This window comes from Blennius ocellaris, assembly GCF_963422515.1.
Source record: "Blennius ocellaris genome assembly, chromosome: 1".
In the NCBI taxonomy this organism is placed as follows: Eukaryota; Metazoa; Chordata; class Actinopteri; order Blenniiformes; family Blenniidae; genus Blennius; species Blennius ocellaris.
Genome location: NC_137650.1, coordinates 35156145 through 35183664, shown reverse-complemented (window position 1 = coordinate 35183664; position 27520 = coordinate 35156145). Strand labels below are relative to the sequence as shown.

The 27520-nt window shown below is 42.5% G+C and overlaps 1 protein-coding gene across 1 annotated transcript in view; it reads left to right on the top strand.

The window, feature by feature from the left end:
- The window catches only part of kcna4 (potassium voltage-gated channel, shaker-related subfamily, member 4), a gene marked incomplete at its 5' end in the record, with an annotated part of 53003 nt that extends 32248 nt beyond the window's left edge, over positions 1–20755 (top strand). Inside the window, one exon of the mRNA XM_080495084.1 lies at positions 18652–20755. The remainder of the gene's footprint in view (positions 1–18651) is intronic.
- Between the last annotated feature and the right edge of the window lie 6765 nt (positions 20756–27520).

Here is a 27520-nt window from a genome sequence, read left to right as displayed (position 1 = left end):
TGTACGTACCTTCCAAGGACGAATTGATTAGATTTTGGATTGATAATGTTTAACGTTTCCGAATAAATCTTATGAAACTATGAAAAAAAAAGGCCCGTACAAAGTGGATGAGAAGAGATGAGCGTCTGTTGCCATGGAGACGCTCCCTGCTCACTGTTTCACACACTACCTGACTTACCCAGTTAGCATCGATATGAGCTAACGGCTTTCATGCTAGCGATGCTAACTCGGTTCAGCAAACAAATGTGGGGAAAGTCTGCGCTCTACCGAGTGTAGCTCTAGTTCTTGTTATGTAACCACACGCTTGTGTGCCGGGAACAATACTCTGACGCTGTAGTGGACCGACGACCAAGTTAGTTTGTTGTTACAGTGTCACTGGGATCTGGACTGGGAGTCGTGACCCTCTGGAGGAAAACACTGTTATTGTTCTATTGTATTGTTCATCGACTCGCAGTACCGATATTTTCGAGCAGTCATTCTTTCCAGTTTCCCAAAAAGTTGTGATTCCAGTGGCTTTGAGCACCGTTCTCATGCCAACGGGCCGATAAAAGTATATTTTCAACGTATTATTTTTCCTGTGATTAATTAGATTCATTAGAGCGTTCAAATCTCAAGCCCTGATTTCATGAAAATGTGTTTAGCTGTTCGGGTTTGTGACTGCGAGCGGCGACGGAGTGCCGGTTGACTGTGTGACGAAGACGAGTGGCAGCAATTAGAATAGAGCACACAGACGAGAGAGAGAGGTGAGGGAAGTGAAAGAAGCAGGAAGTGTGTGAATTAAAAAAAAAAAAAAAAAAAAAACTTTCACATTGAAATGCAAACAGGTCTTTGAAAGGCGAGCAGAGGGAGAGTTGAAAGACGGAGCAGCGTCTGTGTTGAAAGAAGCTCAGAGTGTTTCAGTGGAACCGTCGTTCTCCTCCACCAGGAGCCGTTTAGAAAAAGAAACTCTGAGAGGATTAGGTGGAGGAGGTGATGCGACAAACAGGCAGTCTGATGGAGAAGTGGAGGATAATGGACTGTCCTCCGCTGTCAGTGGGCCGGACCTGTTCACAGCTGATAGAGAGGCAGAGGCACATTTTGGAATATTCATTCATTCATTCATTCATTAATCCATCTTTCGTTTTAAACTGGCGTTGTGGGAGCTGCTCCCCGCAGGCTTAACCAGAGAATAGTGTTTTAATTTCATGTTTGAAGAGTGTCGTTCTCTGCAAGCATGTGTGTGATTTCATTACTAAAACTAGAGCTACGCTCGGTAGAGTTTCATATTGATGCTAACTAGCATGTCAGTTAGCTACATCAGCGTGTGAAACTCTTCTTCTTCTTCTGGGTTTAACGGCAGTTTGCATCCATAAAGTTGCATTACTGCCATCTGCTGGTCTTATCTATCTACATTGTGACTTGTCATCCCTGATGACTGTTTCCCTTCTTCTTCTTCTTCTTCTTCTTCTTCTTCTTCTTCTTCTTCTTCTTCTTCTTCTTCTTCTTCTTCTTCTTCTTCTTCTTCTTCTTCTTCTTCTTCTTCTTCTTCTTCTTCTTCTTCTTCTTCTTCTTCTTCTTCTTCTTCTTCTTCACTAGGGTTCAACGTCAGCTGGCATCCGTGAAGTTGCACTACTGCCACCTGCTGGTTCCAGCTAGTCCTTTCTATTATCACTGCTCAAAACAAAAGAGGAAAGAAAGAAAGAAAGAAAGATGACAAATCATCTCTGAAAGTTCCAGGCAGACCGGGGGAGTCATTTCTGCAAAATACATACAAACCAATAAATAACTACACAGATGAAAACATACCTTTTGGTTGGCGAAGGTAACAACCATCAGCGCCAACTTGTGACGCCGCATGCGAACTGCACGGTTTTGTGAACGCGAAACTTCCCTGAAATGAAAAATGCAAAAAACTGTTGAGTTTTCGCTTGAAATGTGTCGTGAGCGATACGCTAAACGTCTTGATATTCATCTACACTCGACAGTCGGTGGAGTGACGGAGGAAGAAAGAGAAAATCTGCTCTTCTCTTCTGTGAAACATGCACTTGATAAAAAAAAATGTCCTTCGTGTGGTTAAAATAAAAAAAAAGCTGCTGGTCCGGCAGAAAGAAAAGCCGGCGGGTTGAGTCGTAAACACAAAATCCTCGCAGCGAGGAGGGCTAATGTGTAAAAACGGAGCACTTCGGCGTGTTCATGTCGCCCTGGAACAGATTTGAAATCAGTGAACTGTGGCTCTGTTGTCGTTCTCCCGCTTCATTATTCATGCCTGCAAATCACCAAGTGGACTGTTGAGTGGAGTCGACGGCTAACAGGTGAGCGTGAGTCACTGCTCTCATTACCAGTGGGCAGCGCCGCACATCCGTCCCCACCGCCAGGCTTTGAACCTGCTGCCGCCGCCTCGCAAGTCGGCACGGTGCCGCGTTCACGTTGTGCTCGTGGCCGACACGCAGAGCCGCGACGCCGCCGCGGCGCCGCTCAGGTGAGCCGCGCAGAGCGACGAGACGCCGCACCGGAGGAGAGAGAGACGTTTTCATGCTGCAGATAACACTTTCAGTGACAAAACAAAGGCCGGAAAATGACAGCAAGAGACTGTCACTGCCAGATGAAACCTTACCGGGAGAATGCGTCTTCTTTTTTTAGTTTATTATTCATCGATCACTTGAAATAGGCAGAATCATGTGAAACGACACAAACAATGTCGTCTCAAAGACAAGTTTAAAACTGATCTAAAAAGGACATTTATATAAAAGGCTCATATTATAAAGGTTTCACTTGGTGTCGTTGGTCCACAAACCTCGTATTCAAAGTTTCCAGCTCCTCCTTGATTTTCCCTCCATTAGAATATTGGATCATAGGAGCTGCATTCAGAATCTGCTGTGTCTGTGTGAGCTGGACTGGCTCCGCCCACACACACGCCCATCTCGATAGATAGATAGATAGATAGATAAATACTTTAATGATCTCCAAGAGAAATTCACACCAAGAGAAATTCACACTATGGGAAGAGGAGGAAGTAGTTTCTCTCGTGGCGCCATGTGGCAGAGCAGAGCTGCCCCATAGTGGGAGGAGTCAAAGGGGGAGGAGCCTACCTTGATTGTGATTGGCTAAACCCCCGATGACACTATATAGGGTTTGATTTCTGATTGGCTGGTTGGAGCAACACACTTTTAAAAACCTGGAACAAGCCAGAGAGAGAGAGGACACACTTTCTACACTTCTGGGGCGTCATTCCAGGTGTGGGGACGATTAGTACTGTTGGAGAACTTTTAGGAAGTGGATTTTACATGATAGGATCCTTTTAATTACTTTAATTAAAGGGCTTGTTGGTCTTTTTACACTTTTTGTTGTTTTTTTGCTTTATCTGATGTCCTTTCATCACCGTCGTGCCCATTCCTGCTTTTATCATAAAGTCCCATTTTCACAACAATGCTGTCACTGAAACTGGCTCCCAAAGTGGAACTTTTTGAAAATGTTCAGACCCCGTCTCCATGGAAATGGGGGGGGGGGGGGGCTACACCTTCCCTGAAACGCTGCTACTGCGCACGCGTTTGTGAGAAGCTGTAATAACCTGAAACCTTCGCGACATCAAAATACACTTATTGTGTTAATTTTTACCAAAACATGTTGTGAAGCTTTGCGTTTTCATAAATTGTATTTATTACTTGTTTTTTTCTTTTCTTCTTCTTTTTTTTTTTTATTAAATCTGACGCTGCTCAGCTGGCGCCATATGGATGCAAAAAACAAATAAAGCAGCCAGCTGGAGAAGACACGATCCGAAGTCTCGCAGCAGATTAAATTCAGAGAAAAACTTGTGAAGGGATTTTTTATTCCTGCCAGGTCAGAACTTTATATTAATTTTTAAACTTTTCATCTCAGCTGAATATAAATTGTCATTATGTGGAGTTGAGGGAGTGACACCGGGTTTCCCAGTGAGAGGAAGTAAATAAAGATTTCAGGGTTGCGTTGTGGTCGAGCACCAGTGATGCCGCGAAGACGTTAGCTAACCAGTAAAGCGTTACACTCATATGACCACTTCTTTTCAGTAATCTTAACGCGTTACTATTTCCAAACCAGTAATCAGATTACAGTTGAGAATCGGAACCACCAAACATCATCACTCAACCTTAACGTTTTTGTAATTTTCCTGAGTAAAATTATTTATTGGCAGGAAGCCAATTTAGCATGCAGCATGTAGCATGGCCCCCAGTGAAATCCTCCTGGATTCACTCAGCAGTGAAGCTGATTAAGTTGCCGGCGTCGTACCAGCTAGTTTTCTCCTCCTCTTGACAATTCGTCAGAATATAATTTACAGTCCGCCTTACTTTGATAATTCTCATTAATCTCCAAACCGCCAACAACATCACTCGTCCTCTCGTCTACCAGCTGCTAACGGACGGCGTCACGTCATACCAACCCGATCATATCGAGGATCTTTTGTAAATGTAGTTACCGTAATTTCCAGACTGTAAACCGCTACTTTGCTCACACGCTCTGAACCGTGCGGCTTAAACAACGACGCGGCTAATTCCTGGGTTTTTACGGTTAACGACCTTCAGGCCTCCAATACATGGGTGATGCATTCAGGTGCATCACGTAACTCTGAACTTTCTAGTTTTCTTTTTAAATCTGGAGATTCAGGTATGCTCACTAGTCTGGATACTACGGCACTCCGTGCTCTGGTATCGGATGCTGGTGTGGGTGTGTCCCTGAAAGGTTTTTGATGAAGTGGTTAACCCTCCCACCTCACGCCAGTAAAGTTAACGGTACGAGACCTGGGTTGAAAAGCTATTTATTTTGACTTTGCATGTTTTTCAGTCCAAAAATTACTAGTTACTCCTTTAAAAAACCGATTACTTGTTTTTAAAAATAACTAAGTTACTTTCAGCAACACCATCGTCTGAACACAAAAACTCTGCTGATCACTGCCACACAATAGTAACGCCACAATAGTAACGCCACAATAGTAATGCTACAATAGTCACGCTACAATAGTCACGCTACAACAGTAATGCCACAATAGTAATGCCACAATAGTAACGCTACAATAGTAACGCCACAATAGTAACGCCACAATAGTAACGCCACAATAGTAACGCTACAATAGGAATTCCACAATAGTAACGCCACAATAGTAACGCCACAATAGAAACGCTACAATAGGAATTCCACAATAGTAACGCCACAATAGTAATGCTACAATAGTCACGCTACAATAGTCACGCTACAATAGTCACGCTACAATAGTGACGCTACAATAATAACGCTACAATAGTAATGCTACAATAGTAACGCCACAATAGTAACGCCACAATAGTAATGCTACAATAGTCACGCTACAATAGTGACGCTACAATAATAATGCTACAATAGTAACGCTCCAATAGTAACGCCACAATAGTAACGCCACAATAGTAACGCCACAATAGTAACGCTACAATAATAATGCTACAATAATAATGCTACAATAGTCACACTACAATAGTAATGCTACAATAATAATGCTACAATAATAATGCTACAATAGTCACGCTACAATAGTAATGCACAGTGACTTGGCGAATTAACTCTAATCTGATTATTGGTTTGGAAATAGCATCGCGTTACATTACTAGTTAGTGAAAAAAGTGGTCATGTGAGAGTAACGGGTTACTTATTTACTTATTAACGTGTTACCGGCCTCCCTGCCAGGAGCACATGCTCAGGAACCGGCGGCACACTCACTGTAAAAGATGTCACATGTGGGCAAACATGAGTTTTGACTCCCACACTCCGTGGCTCCGCGCCTTCGTCGCTCCGGCAAAAAAACATACTTGGCGGTGTTTTGTGGGTTGGACCGAAGGCTGGGATTGCATCTGTGTTGCTTAGTTGGCAATTAAGGGCGGTAGGAGGCTGGCAGCTCGGCGCGTATGAGAGGAGGCACGCGCTTCGTCTGCAGCCCTCGCGGCCTGGCAGCCGGCGCCACTTTAAAAATAGCTGCAAGAAAAAGTGCGAGAAACCGTTTGTTTCCAAGTGAAAGTGGTTTTCAGAGGAAATAAAGGCAGAGAGAAAGTGTGCGCTCGGCGTTCAGGGCGACGGCGGCGGCGCTCGACGCTTTAAGACGTACGACTTTAATGAAAACGCGACAGTCGGGAGAGTTTCCTCTCAGGTTTCAGTCCGTTTGCCAGATTATTTAAACTGATTCAAGGTTTTCATCTAATTGCTTGTTACTGGTGTATCGACCCGCCTCTGATAAAATACAATTAAGTCTTTGTCCGAGGAACCTTTATTTCTTTTTAACCTATGAGTTCAGCGCAGTTTAATTTATCAGACTTTGCAGTTCTGATCGGATTCCGACCTGAAAGAATTAACTATCGAACGTTTGAAGACGGATCTAATTAATCCAATAAATGATCTACGGGGGTATTGGAACGAATTTTTTTTTTTTTTTTTAGTCACTTAGTAGAAGCTGGAACACGATAACAACATGAGATCAATCAACTCGGGCTTGTTTCTTCACTTCTTTCACAGCGAGGAGGAACCTGAAGAAACACCGAGAGAAACGACCTCTTCAGGAAAGTCTCATTCAAACTCGACTACGTTCAAATGGAAACTGAAATCTCGATGGATTCAGATGAAATGATGGATGGATTTTGAACCAGAAAATATTGTAATCGGCTTCATCTGTTCATTGGAGTTATTTTCCGCAGTAACCGTTGGGCCATGTTTGTCATGTATATTCTATAGCACAACAAAGAAAAGCCTCAAAGTGTAAATTTAAAGGTTATTATGGCTCCATTTCACCAGTCTGACCTGCTGAAGATGAAACTGGGCTTCATGTGGCCCCTGAAGTAAAATGAGTTTGACACTTGCAAGTATCCACAGTAACTGTGCGATGCTTTCGCAGCCACATTTAAATGTCAAATTACCTTAATGAGACCCATACAAACACAAACACAAACACACACGGATCCAAAGGAAGCTGAATCAGCTGGTCTGTCACAGCAGTATTACACTAATACAGCTGTGTGTAAACTCCCTCGAAATTCTGCTGAGGGAGAAAATTAAAGTAAAACAGCTTCAGTCCCAAGTCATTACTTACTTAATTAAAAAAATATATATAGCCGATAAATGTCAGCAGTACTACTTTTTATTAAGTTTCACTCTTCAGTGCAAAAAGAAAAAGCAGGTTATGTTTAAAACAACATGATTATGCAGCTCCGGAAGAGGCTCCTTCACAGCCTCACTAATTGTTGCCTCATAATAAAATATTGGATATTGATTTGATCTCCTCGGGCCATTAGAGGTTATTAAGGAACACGTCACGGTGGACGGGTTATTGACACGCTGTGCTGACCGACGGCAGAGACTCTGAAGACGATCAAGTTACAAACCTGCAGCAGCAATTTTTCTCGGTTTCTCATTTTTGTGAGAGAAAAGCTGCGATTTACACGGCAACGTTTTGAAAATGATGTCTGTTTACACGGCAACGGCAGAAACGCTATAAACATTAAGAGCGGGAGAACACAAAGACAAAGAAGGTAGATTGTCTAACTAATTAACTGAAAAACTACCAAGTCGCTAAGGATCGGGAGCCATGACACTCTGGAAGCTGTTATTCTGTGTGCCTGTCTCTTTAAGAGGCAAGGCGTAAAGATTACTATCCTTGGCGCCTGTTTCATTTAATTTTTTTTTTCTCTCCTGGATTAGCGGCGCGGCGCTAATCCTGCACAATTGGGAGCACATTGAGGAAAAGCTCATTAAAACACACAGTACATTCAGGAATAGGGTGTGAGTACTTTTGTAAAGGAGGAAGAGATACAAACAAACTTCCATCAGGAATGGTCCAGTTATTATTTTCCATCTTTCCTGTGGTGCAGCAGGTTTTTTTTGTTGGTTTTTTTCACCGGGTGCAGACGATCACACGCTCATACAGGGTGAAACACATCAGGGCGGGGAGCAGCAATCACACGCTGCTTCTTAGTATATTTTAGTCATTCAGTAGAGTAACTCTACTACTTTTAAAGAAGTCAACATAACCAAGCATTACATTCAGAAATACTGAAAATCACCCATTCATTTTCGAGAACAACTAATATACAAAATATTATAAAAATATATATATATAAAATAATTGATTTTCTGTAATTGGGATACACAATATATTGTAGTATTTATTACAATATCAACATGTACAATATGTTTCCATGTATTCATGCTCTACAAATTCAATTTGAAAGGATTTTAAATAAGAAAATAGTGCAATTAATTCACACTAATGAACTCAATGCAAAAACAGAAATGGAGTAACAACAATCAAATTAAATAAATAAATATAAATAAACTGTTTCTCCTCTGAAACGCAGTTCAAGAAAACGGGTTTCAATTTGGCGCGAGAGAAAGAGCACTGTTGTTTTGCAGTCCTGCAAAAGGACATTAACAAAACTCAACCGTCCAACAGAAAAACAAATCTGAGACTTAAAACTATAAAATGTTCCACCTTGTCCATGTCGGTCTCCACTGAATCGGCGCTGCTTCGTCCTCCTGGCTGAAACATGACAAACCTCGAACCTCGTTGGTAATTTACCTCCTGAACTGGGTGAACATATTGATTACATCGAAAAACAAGATGGAAATTGTTCTGCTTGGGGGCACCGATGGCAGCGTCTGATTATGATGATGATGATGATGATGATGATGGTGGCGTTTCCATCTACGAGTGAGAAGCGGCAGACGGAGGAGGCGGGACGTCGTGGGACTGACGGCGACGAGGAGATAATGACAGTTTTTCATTTTGCCGTGAACGTCTCCGTGCTTTTGTTCAAATCGATGCTTAACGTGCCGCGACTGCAGTTAAAGTCTGCAAGAGCGCAGCAAAGTCGAGTCGTCTTCATCGCCGAGGCAAACGAATCGGCTTCGTATGACAAAGAGGAGGAAGTGCAGGACGCGTGGCGCCGATCATCGGCGACTCACCACCACCCGACTCACCACCACCCGGCTCACCCCCACCTGACCCACCACCGCCCGGCTCACCACCACCCGACCCACCACCACCCGGCTCACCACGGCTCACCACCACCCAGCTCACCACCACCCGACCCACCACCACCCAGCTCACCACCACCTGACCCACCACCACCCGACTCACCACCACCCAGCTCACCACCACCTGACCCACCACCACCCGACTCACCACCACCCGACTCACCACCACCTGACCCACCACCCGACTCACCACCGCCCGCCCACCCGGCACCGGGGGTCCACACACTTCCTCAGGCGATCCGCTCCATATTAACTCATCTTTCACAGAAGTGAAAAAAAAATGGGGCACAAACCTCGCTTGTCAGTTTGGTTTGCATCAGAGCGGCTGTTAAGACGGAAAGCGGCTCTGAGTTTGACACTCCGGACTCTAAACCCCGGGTTCCGTCAGGAGGTTGTCGGGCTAAAAGATTAGATAAGAAGTGTTGTCTCTTGATATCAGCGTCACCGGGGAGGGAAACCATCGAAACCTATAGATTATTTTAGTTGCTGACATGGAAGTAATTTGATCTTAACCTAGTTTTCAGCTGCTTCTGTCTCCTCGTATCGCGCTACATGTACTACATGTACTACATGTACTACACAGCTTATGTAACTCACAGTACATAGGGTACATGGCGTAACAAGGTGGTGTAACGTGGTGGTGTAATGTAGTGGTGTAATATGGTGTAACATAGTGGTGTAACAGGGTAGTGTAGTGTAGTGGTGTAACATGGTGGTGTAGTGTAGTGGTGTAACATGGTGGTGTAACATGGTGGTGTAATGTGGTGGTGTCATATGGTGTAACACAGTGGTGTAACATGGTGGAACATAGTGGTGTGACATGGTGGTGTAATGTAGTGGTGTCATATGGTGTAACACAGTGGTGTAACATGGCAGTGTAATGTAGTGGTGTAACGTGGTGGTGTAATGTGGTGGTGTAATGTGGTGGTGTAACGTGGCGGTGTAACGTGGTGGTGTAATGTGGTGGTGTAACATGGTGGTGTAACATAGTGGTGTAATGTGGTGGTGGAACATAATGGTGTAACGTGGTGGTGTAACGTGGTGGTGTAACATGGTGGTGTAACGTAGTGGTGTAATGTGGTGGTGTAACGTAATGGTGCAACGTGGTGGTGTAACGTGGTGGTGTAATGTAGTGGTGTAACATGGTGTTGTAACATGGCGGTGTAACGTGGTGGTGTAATGTGGTGGTGTAACGTAATGGTGTAACGTGGTGGTGTAACGTGGTGGTGTAATGTAGTGGTGTAACATGGTGTTGTAACATGGCGGTGTAACGTGGTGGTGTAATGTGGTGGTGTAATGTGGTGGTGTAACGTGGTGGTGTAACGTGATGCTGTGTGGTGCACCTGCACAACACCTGAAGCTAATGTGGCTAATGCGGCTAGTCAGAGGTGTGTAGTTCGAGTCCAAGCTCAATCTGGCATCAGATAAGCACACACACGCACTGTGTGTGTTTGTGTGTGTGTGTGTGTGTTCCTGCAGAGAAAGTGCTGACAGAGCGGTTCGGTGGAGGGACAAGAAAAAAGAAGAAGAAATGAGTGAAATGAGCGCAGTGTGTGTTTTGTCCATGGCGCGCCTTGTAGCGCCGATCCTGGCCTGAATATTTATACTCTATTTGTGTATATCTGTGTGTGTGTGTGTGTGTGTGTGTGTGTGTGTGTGTGTGTGTGTGTGTGTGTGTGTGTGTGTGTGTGTGTGTGTGTGTGTGTGTGTGTGTGTGTGTGCGACTGGGAAAGCCAGTGTGGATCTGAGAGCCCTGCAGGGGTGTGAGGCAAGAAGCAGCAAGAGGCAGAAAATCCCCGCTGCCTTTGGATTAGTGTCAGCAAACAGGAAGCTGGGCTGCGTGTGCATCATGTGCTGCCTCCTAAACTCAGACCCACTGGGGCTCCTTAAATCCACGTCCTTCACTTCTTTACATTAATTGATCTATTTGACAGGGACAGTCTGCAGAATAAACCTGAACCCTGCAGCCAGAATCAAACCAACCTGCATGTTTTTACCTTTTATAACCTGAAAATGCAAGAGAATAACAGAAGCAGAATAAACACCAGTTCAATGTAATGTATAAGTAAAAAAATAATAATTTTTAGTACAAATTTTGTGCAATCTGCACAAGGAGTCATCGTATTATAATAATAATAATAATAATAATAATACATTTAATTTATAATGCACTTCACATTTCAACAATCGCAAAGTGCTACAGGGAAAATTTTAACGTTAAGACAAAGAAAAGAAAAACAGTTAAAATTGTAGGTTTTACCGGGTTTAAAATGAACACATTAAAGACAATTAAGAGAAAACTCAATAACTCAATTTATTTTTAAAAAAACCTGAATTTCTTACAAATTATTTGTGTTGTTTTGATCAAATCAGCGTTCAGCAAAAATAATAAGGTTATTAGATGTTAAACCAGATTTACACAAGTTAATTAAAACCATTAATTTAGAGCTGAGAGCAAAAAAAAAAAAAAAGGCTTTTTGTTGTTGTTTTTTTTTTACATAAATAACCCACAAAAACTAACTTAGGATTCCATTTAATTTTCAAACTGCGGCGCCGTTCCTACTTTATGTGAACCCATATCTGCAGAAACAATCGATTGCGGTGGAGATTTGTGGGGATTTTCTCGCTCTAATTTCTGCACAAGCTGAATGTCGTGATTTCCCAAACTTCCTGCGGTTCCTGTAAATATTTATGTCCCACTTTCACCCACCGCCAAGCCGCTCATTCCACTTTTGAGGGTCATCATTTGTCACCACCGGGCCTCTCGTCCTCCACGACGGCGCACAAACACTGCCGCCATGAAATATTAAATATTGGCGGAGGTCGGCCAAAGTCACGTCCGGCAGCGCCGTGGAAACTCAGCGTGGTAATAAAGACTCTATTTGGAATGTACACATGGAGAACACGTTCAGGATTATATTTTGACACGTATCAATAACCATATTTTACAGAAGCGTATTGTATTCACATGAAAAACTAAAAATTTACTTAATTTTTCAAAAAACAGTATCTCATAAATTCAGGAAATAGCTATTTATTTTATTTTTTCAGAAAACAGTATCTCATAAATTCAGAAAATAGCCATTTTTTTATTCTTTCATAAAACAGTATCTCATAAATTCAGAAAACAGCCATTTTTTATTTTTTTCAGAAAACAGTATCTCATAAATTCAGAAAACCAGAGCCAATTTTATATTTTTTCAGAAAACAGTATCTCATAAATTCAGAAAACAGCCATTTTCTATTTTTTCATAAAAAACTATCTCATAAATGCAAAAACCAGAGCCTACTTTTCTTTTAATATAATTTATTTTTCCTCATAATTCTGAGCTAATTATGTCATTAATTCAAAAAAACTGTCGACTTTTATTTTTTCACATGAATGCAATACGCTTCCGTAATATTTCCTCTGTTTCCTATTGGCTCATCACTTTAAAATCCTGATAACATTTAATTGTCCATCCTAGCTTGGATGAGCGAGTGACTCACTGCGCCACGCGGTGGTACAAAGTGGTATTACATGTGATTTCAGTAGATCCATCGGAAACGTTCTTGTGATTATTTTTAGGCTGTTTTTGAAGGTTTTGGACTGAAAACAATTACAGACTTTCACCTCTGGTGACATTTGCATCCGTCAGAAGGTGTCGCCGCCCGGCTGTTGGGTCTATTTGTCAAAGCTGAGCGACTCGGACGCGGCTGCAGACGCCACACAGATGGAGTTCAGGACAGAAACTCTGTGATCGTTCCGGGACAACAGTCACGCAAACGACCTCCTCGAGTTAAAGCGTTTGTGTCTGAGCGTCGTCCGGTCGACTGGAAGCGAGTTATTGTGAATTTAGGAGCAGGTGCACAAAGTCACAACATGAGAGATAAAAAAACTTTAGGACGATATGAAATCGTTATTAACTCATATGGAATATGGAAATGATTTATGATTCCGATTCATTCCTGCCTAAGGTGTTATTTAGTTAATATATAAACTTCAAAGCTTAAAACATGGTTGAAAGCATTAAGCATTAATCTCTTTCAACATGGAGATCATCTTCATCCCGATTGCACAAACACCAGTCGGCCGTAACATTATGACCACCGGCAGGTGTCATGGCGACGAGCTCATCAGTGTTGAGTTTGATGAGGTTTGATGAACCAGGGGTTTAATATATGATAATTTTTAATTCGGGTCAATTACAACTCTGTGGAGCCGTCAAGGATTTCCTGATGGGTTTATTAAATCTACTCCATTGTCTTATATTCTTTAAAAGGAGGATTTACACTTGGTAGGATGATAGGATGGAAAACACGTACTTTATTTGACCGTCTGGGGTCTTTGACAGTAACACATGAATGTATGTTCATTGTCTGGTATATTTGTTATGTATACGACCAGTTAAAACATACATTTCATGCTTTTGAGGATTTAGAAATTGAGGAAAGTTGACATTTTCTTGACTTTCAATGGGTGAGCTGCGTGATTAGAATAGAATAGAATTTTTTAAATGTATTTATTTGCAAGCATATGTACAAATGTTTTGTTTTTAAAAAAAAAGAAACAAACAGAATGAGTGTAAAAAACAAGAGACACTCAAACGAGTTTTTCCAGAGATCACTCGACACACCCGCTTCCAATTTTACAACTTTGCAACCCCTTTACATACACAATAGAATAGAATAGAATGTTTTAAATGTATTCATTTGGCTGGATGGATCATCTGATTGAAGATGCCGCTGAATCTTTAACCAGACTGCAGATATTCCTGCGGTGAGGGAAGCGTTTCTACCGCTCCACTCGGCCTCCTCATGTTTTCTGTGAGGAAATACTGGGCGATACGTCCTCTGGGCCTCCTGCTGATCACCATCTGTCAACGGCAAAACTGCAGCAACTTTTTAAGTCTGGAAACTCATAAAGGTAATAATAACTCATCCCGAGTACCGAGACGCTGCGGCGCGTCGGACAGGGGGAGCAGGTTGTCCTTGAAACGGGGGACTTTCTCACAATTAGCTGCAAACACCTTCAGTGTATCACATCACATGTGTGAATTTTAGTGAATCCGATAAGAAAAAGGAAATAAAAAAAACCAGGATACGTGAGATCCTGCAGGTCCAGTGTGGGGAACAGCGGCGGCTCCTGGGTAGACAGGTGCTTCTCTGATGTGAACAGGTTTAATGTGGTGCTCCTGGCTTAGCCTGGAGGAGGCAGCGTCCTAATGTGGCAATGAAAACAGTCCCGCCCCCCCGCTGGGCGACTGAAGCCAGGGCGTCCTGGTGTGCTCACAGCTGGCGGGCCATGTGCTTCACTCAGAGATACACAGTTTGTGGAGTTTCTTGTTTTCGGTAATATTTACAGCCAATATTTGTCGTGTAAAGTCCAGTAATATTCCCCTCTGCCCTTTACTTTGAAGGCCATGATGGTGGACAGAAGGTGTTTTGCAGTTCTGCCATTAAAGCGGCAATGAGGGACGTAACGGAAGCATATTGATATTGCTGGAAGGAACTAATGTCTTCATGACTGCGGATGAGATTAGATGCTGTCGGGTTGATGAGAAGGCATTTGATTCCAGCCTCTAAGAGTCTTTTCCCCCCCTGAGTTAAAGTGAAAGCACTGGAATAGAACAAGCATTGACCCATCCAATATGGCCACCAAGCTAATAAATTAGCTTGAGTTGAGCTGTCTGCAGTTAAATATTGTGACTATTGTCATATTGTCACTTCAAGGACTTCAAGTCACTCGATTAAACTCAAAATATACTGAAAGCATTTGATTTAAGACCACATGTTTCAAATTTGGACAAAAATGTGAGATTTGGCTTCACTGAATGGAGAAGAAACTAGTTTGGGATAATTAAATAAAAAAATAAAAACAATACAACATTTTCAGAGGACACAAAGACTTCTACTATGACCGGCTCCGCTGATTGGACGGCGGCGGTGCTGACTGCCACACCGCTGCCCCATGCTTGATGCCTTTTCCTGTCGGCTGAATTGAAAAGGAGGAGAATATAAAGCAGGGGAATTAGAGTAGTTTGTTGTATGAGACAGGGAACACACCCACTTTTCATTAGCGCTGATGGATTATTGATGAAGGTCTAATGAGAAAGTTCCTCCAGGTCGGCGCTGCAGTCGGCTGCAGACGCACGTGAGCAGGCAGCAACTGCAGATAATTCAACATGCCAGTGGTATTGACTTCTCTCTGTAGGCATGAAGACAAATTAGGAGTTGTTGAAGTGATGCTATTGGCCCCCGTTGACCTCGACATCCTGCAGTCTGGTTGGGATTATATAAAGAGACAGAAGAGTCGGATTCCTTGGCTTCCCACCAAAGACGACCTATAATCATTTCTGAAAGGTGTTGATAACAAACCACCTGCACTTTAAAACGATCTGCAAGTCGATTGTGAAAAAAGGCTGCGAAGATCAGTAACACTAAATACTGATTTCTCTTTTTGAGCACGGTCCTATTTTGCATCATTTCCTCATGCAGGCTGTACTGCGCACTGTACTGCGTAGTACCCGACGGGTACTGTGAAGTGTGTTGACACGACAAAAGTGGTCAAATATAAGATGTAACTTTCAGTCCAGACGGAGCGAGCTGGAGCGAAGGTCTCTGTTTGAAGGGTTTTCTCTTTTCGTCTCTCCAGGCAAGTCGGCTTCTTCCTACTTACATGTCTGACACGTTCTGACTGGTACTCCTGTCAGAAATGTCCTCCAGTGGTGGTTCACAGGGATCGTGAAATGTCAAAATGTTGGACACTGGCTTTGATAACATCCACGTCGCTGCTTTGTGGCGTTTTGAGTGTAAAATCCATCCAAACAGCGACGTGCTGTCATGAACAGTTGGATAGCTGCAATGCTAATTCCCTAGCCTCCTCGCTGGCTACAAACTGCGGAATGGATTTCCTGACTCCACGTCTCATTGAGACCCGCCTCCCCTCAGGAAATCCGGTCCACATTTTGCGTAGCGGCGGCAGGGAAACACTTGTAGAGTCATTTCAGCAACAGTAAAGCAGACGGGGCTTCATGGATCGGAAAATCTCCGCAGGTTGGGTCACAACCGGCGAATGTTGTCGTCGAGCTCGTCTGAATTCCTCCAAGTGAAGCACTTCAGTGAGCGTGTGACGCTGCCGGGAAGCTAAATGCTGTGTTTGTCCTTTCGACATTACAGGTGCAAACACAGGACGTGCTACCTGAGCGCGTTCGCCGAAGCAGCTACCGCCAACAAACAAAGCCTGAGATGTAAACAACCGCAGGTTGAGCTCTCCAGCCTTAATAAGGGAATTAGATAAAACCACTCAGCGCGCTTGCTGTAATTGCCTGGCGTCTGCTGCAGCTATGATTGCGCGCAGAATGTCTTCAACTCCCGGGAGACTTTGTGGAAATCCTCAAATTATTGAGGTGGAGAATTATACAACAGCTGCTCTGTTTAAAGGAGGACGCTTGTCTCTAATAGTGTGCATCTTAATAAGCACAAATAGCTGTGACACAGAGCGCTTATTCTGTGAAATGTTTGGCCCTACAGGGGGGGGGGGGGGACAAAATAACATAAACATTTCATGAGGAAGGAATTTAGATTCCAGCAAAATCAGCACATCAAACGCAGCAATCGAGGAGGGTTTTATTGGCTCGGATGCCAATTATCAGTTATATGCAGTTTTCCCAACTTTTTTTTTTTTTGTTCTCTTTTAACACATGTCGCCGCTGGTTTGTTGTTGCAGACATGTGACCGCTGCTCGTCCCGTCTCGCCGCAGGCGGCTTGAGCTCAGGTTGTCAGGATTTCCATGAATTTACTTGCTGACGGATTAATTTTGTTTTTTTCGACGTTTGTATTTTCCCTCTTTTTGGACGAACGCACCTGCAGTTTAGACCCAGAGGATTAGATTTGCTTGGAGATCTGATACCACAGCCCGTGTGAGCGGCTCTTTTCTATTTGAATTGCACTTCGAACAGCGAACGGCGGCCGCTGATCCACGCTGACTGTGGCGGTGGCGGCCGTGCATTTCAGACCTGGGCCTTCACTAGAGCTGGTCTGAGTCAATCCACCACCGGAATAACTTCTCTATGGCTACAAAAACCACGTTACTGCAGAAATGCAGTATAAAAAGCCTTTGCATCACAGATAGATACTCGTGTCGTCAAAATAAATACCTTCATGAATGATTCTTCTGCAGCTGCATAAAAAAGCGGCTACTTTTCCCAAAACGTCTGGGGGTGGAGGAGGGAGACGAACGTCAGCTTTTCATGGTCTTGAAAATAATATAATGGCAAATAATATAATCCTGAAACCTGCCATGGAGTCTGTAGTGAGTAAAAGTAAATTGCACTGTGTGCTCGGAGTGCTGCGGTGCGTTCAATGACCTCCAGGAAAAGTCAATTTTGAAAATAGTTTTGACAATAATTCTGCAACCAAATGTCTTTATCTTCTCCTTTAGTCATTGTAGGTTGATGAAACGGCTATTAAATAAACACAACATGCAGCGAGCTACAGATGCAGTTAGCTAGCGCTGGGGAGTGAACTCTCTGACGAGCCAATCAGAGGGCTTGAATACACTGACGTCACGCTCGGCCTTCTAGAAGGCTCTGAGTCGCCAATAACAAAACGTGATTGGTTGAAGCAGCAACGTGACCGACACTCGTTTTACACTGCAGACGCCTGCAGAACTGAGGCAGATTTCTTTACCCGGCAACAGGTGATGGCTGAAATGTGATTGGTTAAAAGCTTTAACGTGGAAGTTGGGAGCAGCGCAGCCGGGGAGAAGCGACGAGAATTAGCGAACAGACCGTTTTCAATTATTTAATAAGTATTCATGGACAAAATATAATGAACACGAGTCTGTGATTCAGATTTATTTCTTCGTTCTGCAGAGAAGCCTTGAAGGTCCTGACGGCCGCCACTGGGTGAAGGACAGAGAAAACCCAGGCAACAAACACGCTTTTGTATAAAAGTAGAAAACCGATACGAACCAGGGTGAACATGCAAACAAAAAAGAAAGATACCAACATGCCATGGACATATAGTGAAGTGTGAAGGTCATTACTTTAAATGTCTGATAGAATTCTGGGTCTCAAATCATGAAGTCAATCTCGTGCCAGTGACTGCAACCCGCCTTCGTCCAGCTCCGCCGCCTCTGAAATGAATAAAGCCCTGAAAAGACAGACGGATGGACTTGATTCAGTCACTGTCATATCGTCGATGCGCCACTTGACTTAATCATTGCAGACTTTCCCGATAGTGTGCAGCCCCGAATTAGCATCTATCAAAAAGCGATCCCACTTCCAGCCTTCGACTGGACGGCGGAATCTAATTGACGCGTTTCGACAGACGAGCCGCCGAGTCTCAATCTGCTCTGGAGATCGATGCCGGTTCTCACTGGAAGGCGTGACTGTGTGTTTGTGGGAACAAGAAGTCATCATGCAGCTGCTTTACAACGTGACGCTCGTGTTGCCTGTGTGTCTTTCTCTCGCCTTTGTCGGAGCGTCAGAAAGAGCCGCTGCCTAACGACTCTGCCGATTATCTGCAGCGTGACGCGAAAAGGGAAATACGCAGCGGATCCGCTGTTTTTGGGAGCAAATTGCTCCATCTCGACGCTGCCATTTTCTCAAGAATGATGATAGATTTCCACTCATTTCTTTCTCTGTCTCTCTTTTTGTCTGTTGCAGCGCTGCCAGTTGCAGGGAGAGGGAGTAAACCCCGCCCCCCCCCACCACCACCACCCACCCCCACGGCGTCCCTAACCTCCCCACCCCAACCCCAAACACAACACATCATCTCTGGAAACGGCAGAGAACAAGCAAAACATTGCGACCGGTCATCTTTGAGCTGAGGAGGCTGGGCGCTGGGAGCTGCTGTTGGGAAGTCAGTGAACGCACCCTGCAGGGGGTCCGGGCTGGTGAAACAGTAAGAAACGATTGCCTTAATTACCACACAGACGTACGAAGAGACACGATACTAAGAGACTTATTGAAAAAAAAAAAAGACAAAAAAAAAAAAAAAGAATTTTTCTTTACATGTGAAAAAAAAAAAAAAAGTGTCTTGTAAAGGAAACAGATGTGAATATTTTACTATGATAGAGATAATGTTGGGTTGTGACGTCGACATGATGTTTTTAAGTTGGGTCGGCTTCGTAGGCGTCGTCGGTTACTGAACGGTGAGTTGGCGCTCTGCCGGCGGCGCCAACCTCATCTACTTTTCAATCTCCTTTCATATTGTCAACCAAAACAAGGGCCGGACACGGAGATCTCGATTCACGTTGTGTCATAACAGAAAAAAAATCCTCATTCAGAAGGTAGAGAGAGAGAGAGAGAGAGAGAGAGAGAGAGAGGGATGTTGACTGGCTCGATGCAACACGCTGAAACACATGAGAAGAACCTCCTCTTACATCAAGATCCACTCACACTAAAGCAAAGATGTCAGGCACATAAGCACCCCTCATGAATATCTGCCACGCTCTCTTTCTAATGGCCGAGACGAGCCGCCGGGCCGCCGGGCCGCCGGGCCGCCGGGCCACCGTCGGGCCGCCGGACACGCCCGCGTGGAGACGAAACACTTTCTTTTCTCAGATGCAAATTTTAGAGCCGACCAGCTGCTTTGTTGATGATATGTTTTCACTTTGAATTTAACTGTATGCAAAAGTAACATGGACGTGTGTTCTATATTTTTTTAAACCTAGCCTTGATAATTACATAACCAAAGGTTGAAATCCCTGAATTTAACTGTATGTTGTGGACTTCTGGAAAAATGTTGTGATTATAGATGCACATTGAAATAGGGGGGGAGGGGTGAAAAACAAACAAACAAACAAACAAAAAAAAAATGTAAATATCAGACGTTTATACTTGTGTGTCCTACGATGTGTTGCAGATAGAGTAATTTGAGACTTCCGTTGACTGTTACGACCATCGGCCATGTTAATCTGTGTTTGGGTTTGTCCTCGCTGGAAACAATCACCGTCTCCATATTGTGTGCGAATGCTGCTCCGACATTCCTCGCCGTCCTCGCTGTCGTTACCTCTTTGCCCCGCTGTGTTGCCTGCGAATGAAACTGTCGGGGGGGAAAAAGTCCACCGGCTCGTCAGGTGGAGGTAGTAATAAGTGATATGACATGTATTTTTATGAAGATAGTGTTTTATTTTCCTAGTTTTCTCTCTTTTAAAAGACATCTTTTACATACTGTGTTTGGAAGCTTGAATTTAGACTTCATTGTGTATTTTTTTAATTTTCTCCTCTTTGCCCAAAGAAAATCCAAAGTTCACATTGTTGCTCTTTTTTTTTTTTTTCTGGAAATGTGTTTCTGTACTTACCTCATGGATAGCGTCCCTCTGAAAAGATGTTTAATGAATGTTTAAAAAAAAAAAGAAAAAGAAATATATTTCCTCAGTATCAGAGAAAACCTTGTAACCGCCAAACAGCCACAATAGTTTTTAAATAGACGTCAGTAACTCTACTGGGCTGCTACACGATTCACAAACGACTTTATGACGATATCTTGCTTTTTTATTTTCACATTTTCCTTTATTTATTTTTAACCAAAGTGATCAATGGAGTTGCATTTAATCTCGACCCCGTTTACACGACGACATTTCAAGTGGAAACGCGTCGTTTATGTCCTTTTACATGGGAAACACTGACGCCGTTAGCATGTTGGGCTACAAGGTTCTTCTTTGTAATGAAACCACGCACAAATGTGTGCAGAGAACAAAACGCGATAAACATTAACAGCAGAAGAACGCGAACATTCTGTAATCATATATAATGTAAAAGCACTTTGTAACCATGTTTAGAAATACAAATCTGATTATTTATTTGTATAGAACACGTTCTATACAAATAAATAATACTAATAATACTTATTATTATTGTGTTTTATTATTATATTATATTATATTACATTATATTATATTATATACAAACAACAAAGTTGGATTGTTATTTCATTGGGAGTCACGAGTCATTGGGAGTCGCATGTACAGAACAACTTTACATACATTTTTTTTAAGTAGTGTTTCCAGTGGCTCAGAGCACCGTTGGAATGTAAAAGGACGCCCAAAACGCAATGAAAGTTTTCCGTTTTCACTTGAAAATGTGGTGTGAACGGGGTCAGAGTCGAGTCACAGCCCAGTGACATGGAGGCTTTACTGATACGTGACTTTATTGGGGTTTGTCATTTCCGCTTTCCCACACTTTTATTAAGATGTTCAATTAAATTAAAAAAAGAAAAAAGAAAGAAAAATTACACAACAATGAAACTAAGAATGAAAAACAGGGTTGAATGGATCCGACTGGAGCTGCACAGAGAAATATCTGAACGGGGAACAAATCTTTGAAAATCAGGTTAATGTTAAAGAAGAAGTTTTATTAGTCCAGGAGCACAAACGTAATTCTATTTATTTATATGATATAGCACTTTTCACAGACGCAGTCACAAAGTGCTTTAGGAGAGAAAAGATCAAGAGGATAAAAGACTTTTAATACATACGAGAAAGAAAAATCTGAAAATTATGTAAAAGATAAAAAAAAAAAAGAAATGATGATGAGATGAGTTTGGAATAAATTTGACTTTTTGTCAAGCGAGACCAGAAAAGTCCTGGAGGTTTGGAGGTAAAGAGCTTTGGAGAGCCCAAGACCTGATGATCGCCCCCTGGTGGTCACAACCCGACGACTGAGGAAGAAAAATCAAATAGAACAAAAACGATGAGCACTTGAAACACGCGATTGTGAATAATTAGGACATACCAGGGGAAACGTGTGGGTTGTAAAGCTGCCGGCGGCAAACTTTACAGCATCTGACAACAGGGTAGCTGCTTCTAGCGTTTTAGCCGCTTGTCGCTAGCAAAGGGTAGCAGGCTTGATGTTCTCTGGTTGGAATCCCACTGCTGACGGTTCCCTGAGCAAGACCCTCAAACCCAAACAAAAAGAGCCCGTCATCTACTGCAGGGCCGTCAAACAGTTCAGCCCAGTTTCAAGTTGAGTTTCCCCGGAAACGGCAAAATAATAACCTTTAAAGTTGAAACGTAAAGGTTTCCTTTGTTGTGGCGCCGAGTATATGTACTTCATAGAGTATTTAACAAAATGACCCCGATTTCAACATGAAGCCAATTTTAAAAACACAATGGAACATCCAGGAACCTTCGAGTACAGCTGATGCATTATGGGTGTTTTTACAAACTCACTGTGACAGCATGGCTGCGAGGCTAGCTTGATAGCAACGCCGTAGCTCACAGTGAGATTTTTAACATTTGCATGTTGGTTTGGGGGGACCGGAGCCTCTTGGGGGCCGATTCGGCCCCCGGTCCTTATGTTTGACACCCCTGATCCACTGGTTTGTGGTCGTAGCTCCACATTATGAGTCCCTCCAGCTGGAGACGGACCCGTCATGACAACTGTTCAGTTATTCTGTGAAGACGGAAGTTAAATGAAAACGTGTCCGACAGATAGAAGGAGGTTTTTCGAAGTGGTCCAGATCCTGCCAGAGTCCATCAGTCAAGATTTGCTGGAATGCAGAGATACAAACTATTAAAATAAAATCTGGAACGACGCCCCAGAAGTGTAGAAAGTGTGTCCTCTCTCTCCCTGGCTTGTTCCAGGTTTTAAAAAGTGTGTTGCTCCAACCAGCCAATCAGAAATCAAACCCTATATAGTGTCATCGGGGGTTTAACCAATCATAATCAATGTAGGCTCCTCCCCTTTTGACTCCTCCCACAATCAGGCAGCTCTGCTCTGGCACATGGCGTGTGTGTGGGCGGAGCCAGTCCAGCTCACACAGACACAGCAGATTCTGAATGCAGCGCCTATGATCCAATATTCTAATGCAGGGAAAATCAAGGAGGAGCTGGAGACTTTGAATTCGAGGTTTCTGGACCGACCAGATCAGGAGGAGGAGGTGAAGATGGAGGAGAGGAGGACTTTAAAACCAGCATCCAGTGGCGCCCAGCAGCAGTATGAATGCAGCAGATAGGCAGGACAGGATGAAGCCTGAGAGCCGATCCCCCGGGTTCGCCGCCAGAATCAAAGAAATCTGGACCCTTTTTTCCTCAACCGAAGAATTAAAGTTAATGCATTTGGTTGCGGGCTACGATTATGTCAGCGATGCGGCGGCGCCTTCGCTTAAATCTGCTTTAATCAGGAGATCAGCGGGAGGAGCGGCGCTCTTTGATACGCGAGGACAGAAGATGATGAAGGTCGCCGGTCAGGTTTCAGGGCGGATCGAGTGAGAAAGGAAAAATCATTTATCCTCAGTGGACAGAATATCCTAAAGGGTGAGCAGCGCCGCCGGAGAGCTGTGGGGATTTAATTGTCGTGATTCAGCGCTGCGGACCAGGAGGTGAACATTCAGGGTCCGTCCGCACCAGAACACCGCTTCGCCTCAACCACATGTTTCTGGTCTGTCGTCCTCATGAGGCGGTTTTAGAAGCGTGACAACGGGTTTTTTTGAACACGGGTCCCAGAGTGGGGAAATTCTAAAACCCCGGCTCGTCGGCAAAGACGATCATCTGTGGAAAAAAGATGATGTACTCGCCCCCCCCCCCCCCCCCCCCCACTGTGGTCCGTGATGTCATCGAATAACCACAACGAGCTGCAGAAGCTACTGACGCTAGCAGCAGGAGGAGCATAGACCTATAGAACTAGAGTTATATACAGGTTTATGAGAATCTACTTATAGAAGTATGATAAAAGAAATCACTGATTACAGTAATCAGCAGAAATCAAAAGAAGACGGGATATTTCTACACAATTAGAAGATAAAGTCCTGCTCTTAAAACTCCTGAAATGAAAATAATGCTGTTCAGAACGACTCAAACTATTTCACCAGATAAACAACAAATATAGATACCAAGCAGAATAAAAAAAATATTTTAATAAAACTCTTCAGCTACAAACATGCAGATCAAGACTAAATAATTGCAATATTTATTTAAATTGTTTAATCAGCGTGGCTTAATTGTACCTAAGTGTGAGTCCATGTTATGTGGATGATAGAAACTGAAATGAAATGAATACAGGGACATTTCTACTTTTAAATGTTTAAATGACAAAAGAATTGTTGTAAAAAGTAGTTAAATTAAAGTAGTAGAATGTCGTCCACTACTTAAGTACAACAAATACTCAAACTTTTAGTCATTCTAATCACATTTACTTGTCATTTAACAACCGTCCCACTGAATCCGCCTCCATCTACATTAAGTTGGACTCGTTATCGAGTACAACTTTGTTATATAGAAGTATTTTTACTTCAGCACAAAGTGTTGTAAGTTGTGTTTTGGAGGTTTTCTTTGACTATTTTACTGCTGTAGTGTACTTCATTATAAGTACTCCAAATACATTTCTTCATGTCAACTATTACCATTTTATATACTTTATCGCTAAATTAAAAAGAGTAGGAACCAATTCTGTACTGTTGAGAAGCAAAGCTGCAACGTTATATATTTAAAAAAGTACTTTATTGAGGTTTGTTCTGTAAGAAAATGCAGACATGAAGCAGGAATTAAAGCTAATGGCAAAAATACATACATACAAGTTATAGAATTGTATTATTATGGTCAAATATATATGAAGAAATACTCAGTGCAGTTACACACCCCCAAAAGAAAACAACAATAATAATAATAATATAAATGTTTTGGCAATAAAATCAAATGTAGTTGTTTTTAGCTGCAGTATCCAAATCAACTCTTCACATATTAAATAAAAAATTTTAATCTCACTTGTATATATGTTTATTTGTTTCTGTTCGCGTCTTAAAATGTTTCCAAAAAAAAGAAAAGAAACTAAAATAAAGGAGTTGAGCTGAGCCGGATATCTTCACACCGCAGACGCTTCCACTGCGCTCAGGTTGGATATTATGTTCCTGTACATAAATAAAAAGTAGTGCGCCGGTGTGGGGATGAGAGTGTTTACTGTGACATCCTTGGCGTTCCACAACGCCACCAACCCGCCTCACGTCCTAATCTCCGTATAAACAAGGAGGAACCTGTTCGACACTGACGCACTTTGTGTTTGTTGTGAAGAACTTGTTTTTCCTTCTCTTTTCGTTTTTCTTTCCTTCTTTCTTCCCACCATCTGCCTCCTGCAGGAGAGCCTAAGTGCTCTCCACTGCTAACGCAATGATTGCACGCTCTGCATCTGCATTTAGCAGAAATTACCCGGAGGGGGGAAAGAAAAAAAAAAATGAAAAAATGAAAAGACTTTTGCTGAAGAGACGTGGAACCGACTGATAATCTGAGGCGTCTCCTTCCAGGCCGGGAGACGCTGCATAATGCTTTCATTTAGGACGTCGCCTGCAAACGATACCCTGTGATAGACGTTTAATTCTGATTGGCTTCGTTGGGAAAAGCACAGAACGCAGTGTGAATGCCAAACATGCTGAATCATACGCGAAAGACACGAGGAGCAAAAAAAACCAAGCGAAAGAACAAACAAGAACAAAGTTTGGGACTATTTGTTTATAGTATATCTATATACAATTTATGGTATTATGAGTTTGATTGTTCTTGTCATCAATAGTCGATTGTTCTCTGTAATCTGTGATCTATTTCTCCGATTATCAGTAAAACATGTTGTTTACATTATTGACAAGTTACATTTCAGGTTTTATTACCTTTTTTTTTTTTTTTAATCAGCACTTTTGTTACATTATCGTCCAGTTGTTACATTTCAGGTTTTATTGTATTTTAGAACAATTCGGGTCGTTCTTACATATCGGGTTGTAACATATTAGTTTTTTTCCATTTTGAGCAGAAAATTAGCCAACAAGCTTCTGGGATTTGTTGATTTCTTCCCGTCGGTGTTCTTTATTGAACATGTGTGGGATCAGTTTGTGCCACAATGAATGAAGTAGAAATAAAACAAAAGCGTGATGAACTCAGGGGTGTCAAACGTAGAAACGGCTCGGCAGAGTCCAATCGGCCGCGACAAGCTATCAACTGCAATGTAGATGTTTGACCACCAGGGGTGCTCATGTGTAGAACTTATTTTCTTCCCACTTTTTTCCACTTTCTACATTAAAACTTCTGGATCTTGAAGTTATTCTAACCATAATATGGGCGAACTTGTGAGAAATGCTGGTTTCATAGCAGTTTGCTAGTTTGCAGTTTGCGCCATGTGTTTGTTAGTTTCTCCTGTGAGAATACTTCAATCGAGGCATCGTGGTCTTAAAATAAATAGAAATAAGATAAATATTGTTCTCACAATATCAACATGTGCAGTGGACATATTGAAAAAGACAGACCGAACTGCAAATCAATGATTTTCCCACTGTGCAAATTGAAAATGACATTATGTTGTGAATAATTCACTTTAAAATCATTTAAATTGATTGTTTTATACCTGATAGTCAAATGGAAGAAGCACAAGAATTAAAAAATCACATCGATACGGTATTAATTATTCATGTTCAGCTTTATAGAAGGTCTCTGCTTCCGCTGCAGGGTTTTATGTGAGTTTGCGCGTTCTAACCGTGCAGCTTTTCCTTCACAGTCCAAAACATTAGGCGACGATATAACGAGAACGGGTGTAAATGTGTGTGATTTCCTTCTGCTCAGTGACCTGCAGTGGGACGACGCAGCATGGCTGGATGTTTAAAGCACAAACATATGTTGTTTTCTTTAATTAATTTCATTAATCAAAAAAAATCTAATCCACCAAACAAGCTCTGCTTTTCGTCCCACAAATGCACACAAGTGGTCGTATTTTAATAAAAAAAAAAACACACAAAAAATAGAAAGTATTCAGCGTTTTACGTGTAGAAAGAACAAAGGTAAACTAAACGTTAAATGTTTCCTCCTCCACTCGTTCAGTGACGCCCTGAGTTTAGTCTGAAGGCAGAAACAAGCCGTTCCTCAAATGTGCCTCTGATCACGACCCGGCGCGCCTGCAAACACGCGAAATGAACTCGTGGTGGGAAACGCTCCCATTATTCTCTTGACAGAAAATTAATTGGCGAAAGATCCTCTGGTCTTCTAGCGCGGGGAAGTGGTGCTTTTTAATTTGTCACATACGATAATTAACTTTCTTTTGAGTTTTCGGCGCGTCGGACGAATAAAACAAGCTTCAGAAATCCATCTAATTGGGCCAAGATGAATCAAAGCAGGTGGATTTATTCTTATATTGGCGATGCAATTGATTAACAAGACGGCTTTTCCAAAAAAAGTCTCGTATTTGTATATATACTTGCGTTATGTTGTCGTCTGATAGGAAAGGTTATGGCTTAGTTAGGAGAGTTACTTATGTAAAAAAAAAAAGTCAAAAACCAGATGAAAAAGCTTCATTTTGGGGTTTTAAAGAAGCACAACTAAAGATAATCATGCGTTCATATTCTGATGTGAGCAAAGTGCCACATTTCTGGTACATTTGGTCACTCTCTGTATTTATGCTCTAAATTTGTCCTTCAGTCGTTTTGTTTGCGGTCTTTCTTGGCCGCCGCCGCTGGAATCCTGCTCTAAAGGCACAAACCAGCAGTAAAGACAAACTTTTTTGAAAGCGGCGACCAAAAATGACAACGATAAATCAGCCTGAACATCTTTTTATCCTTCGG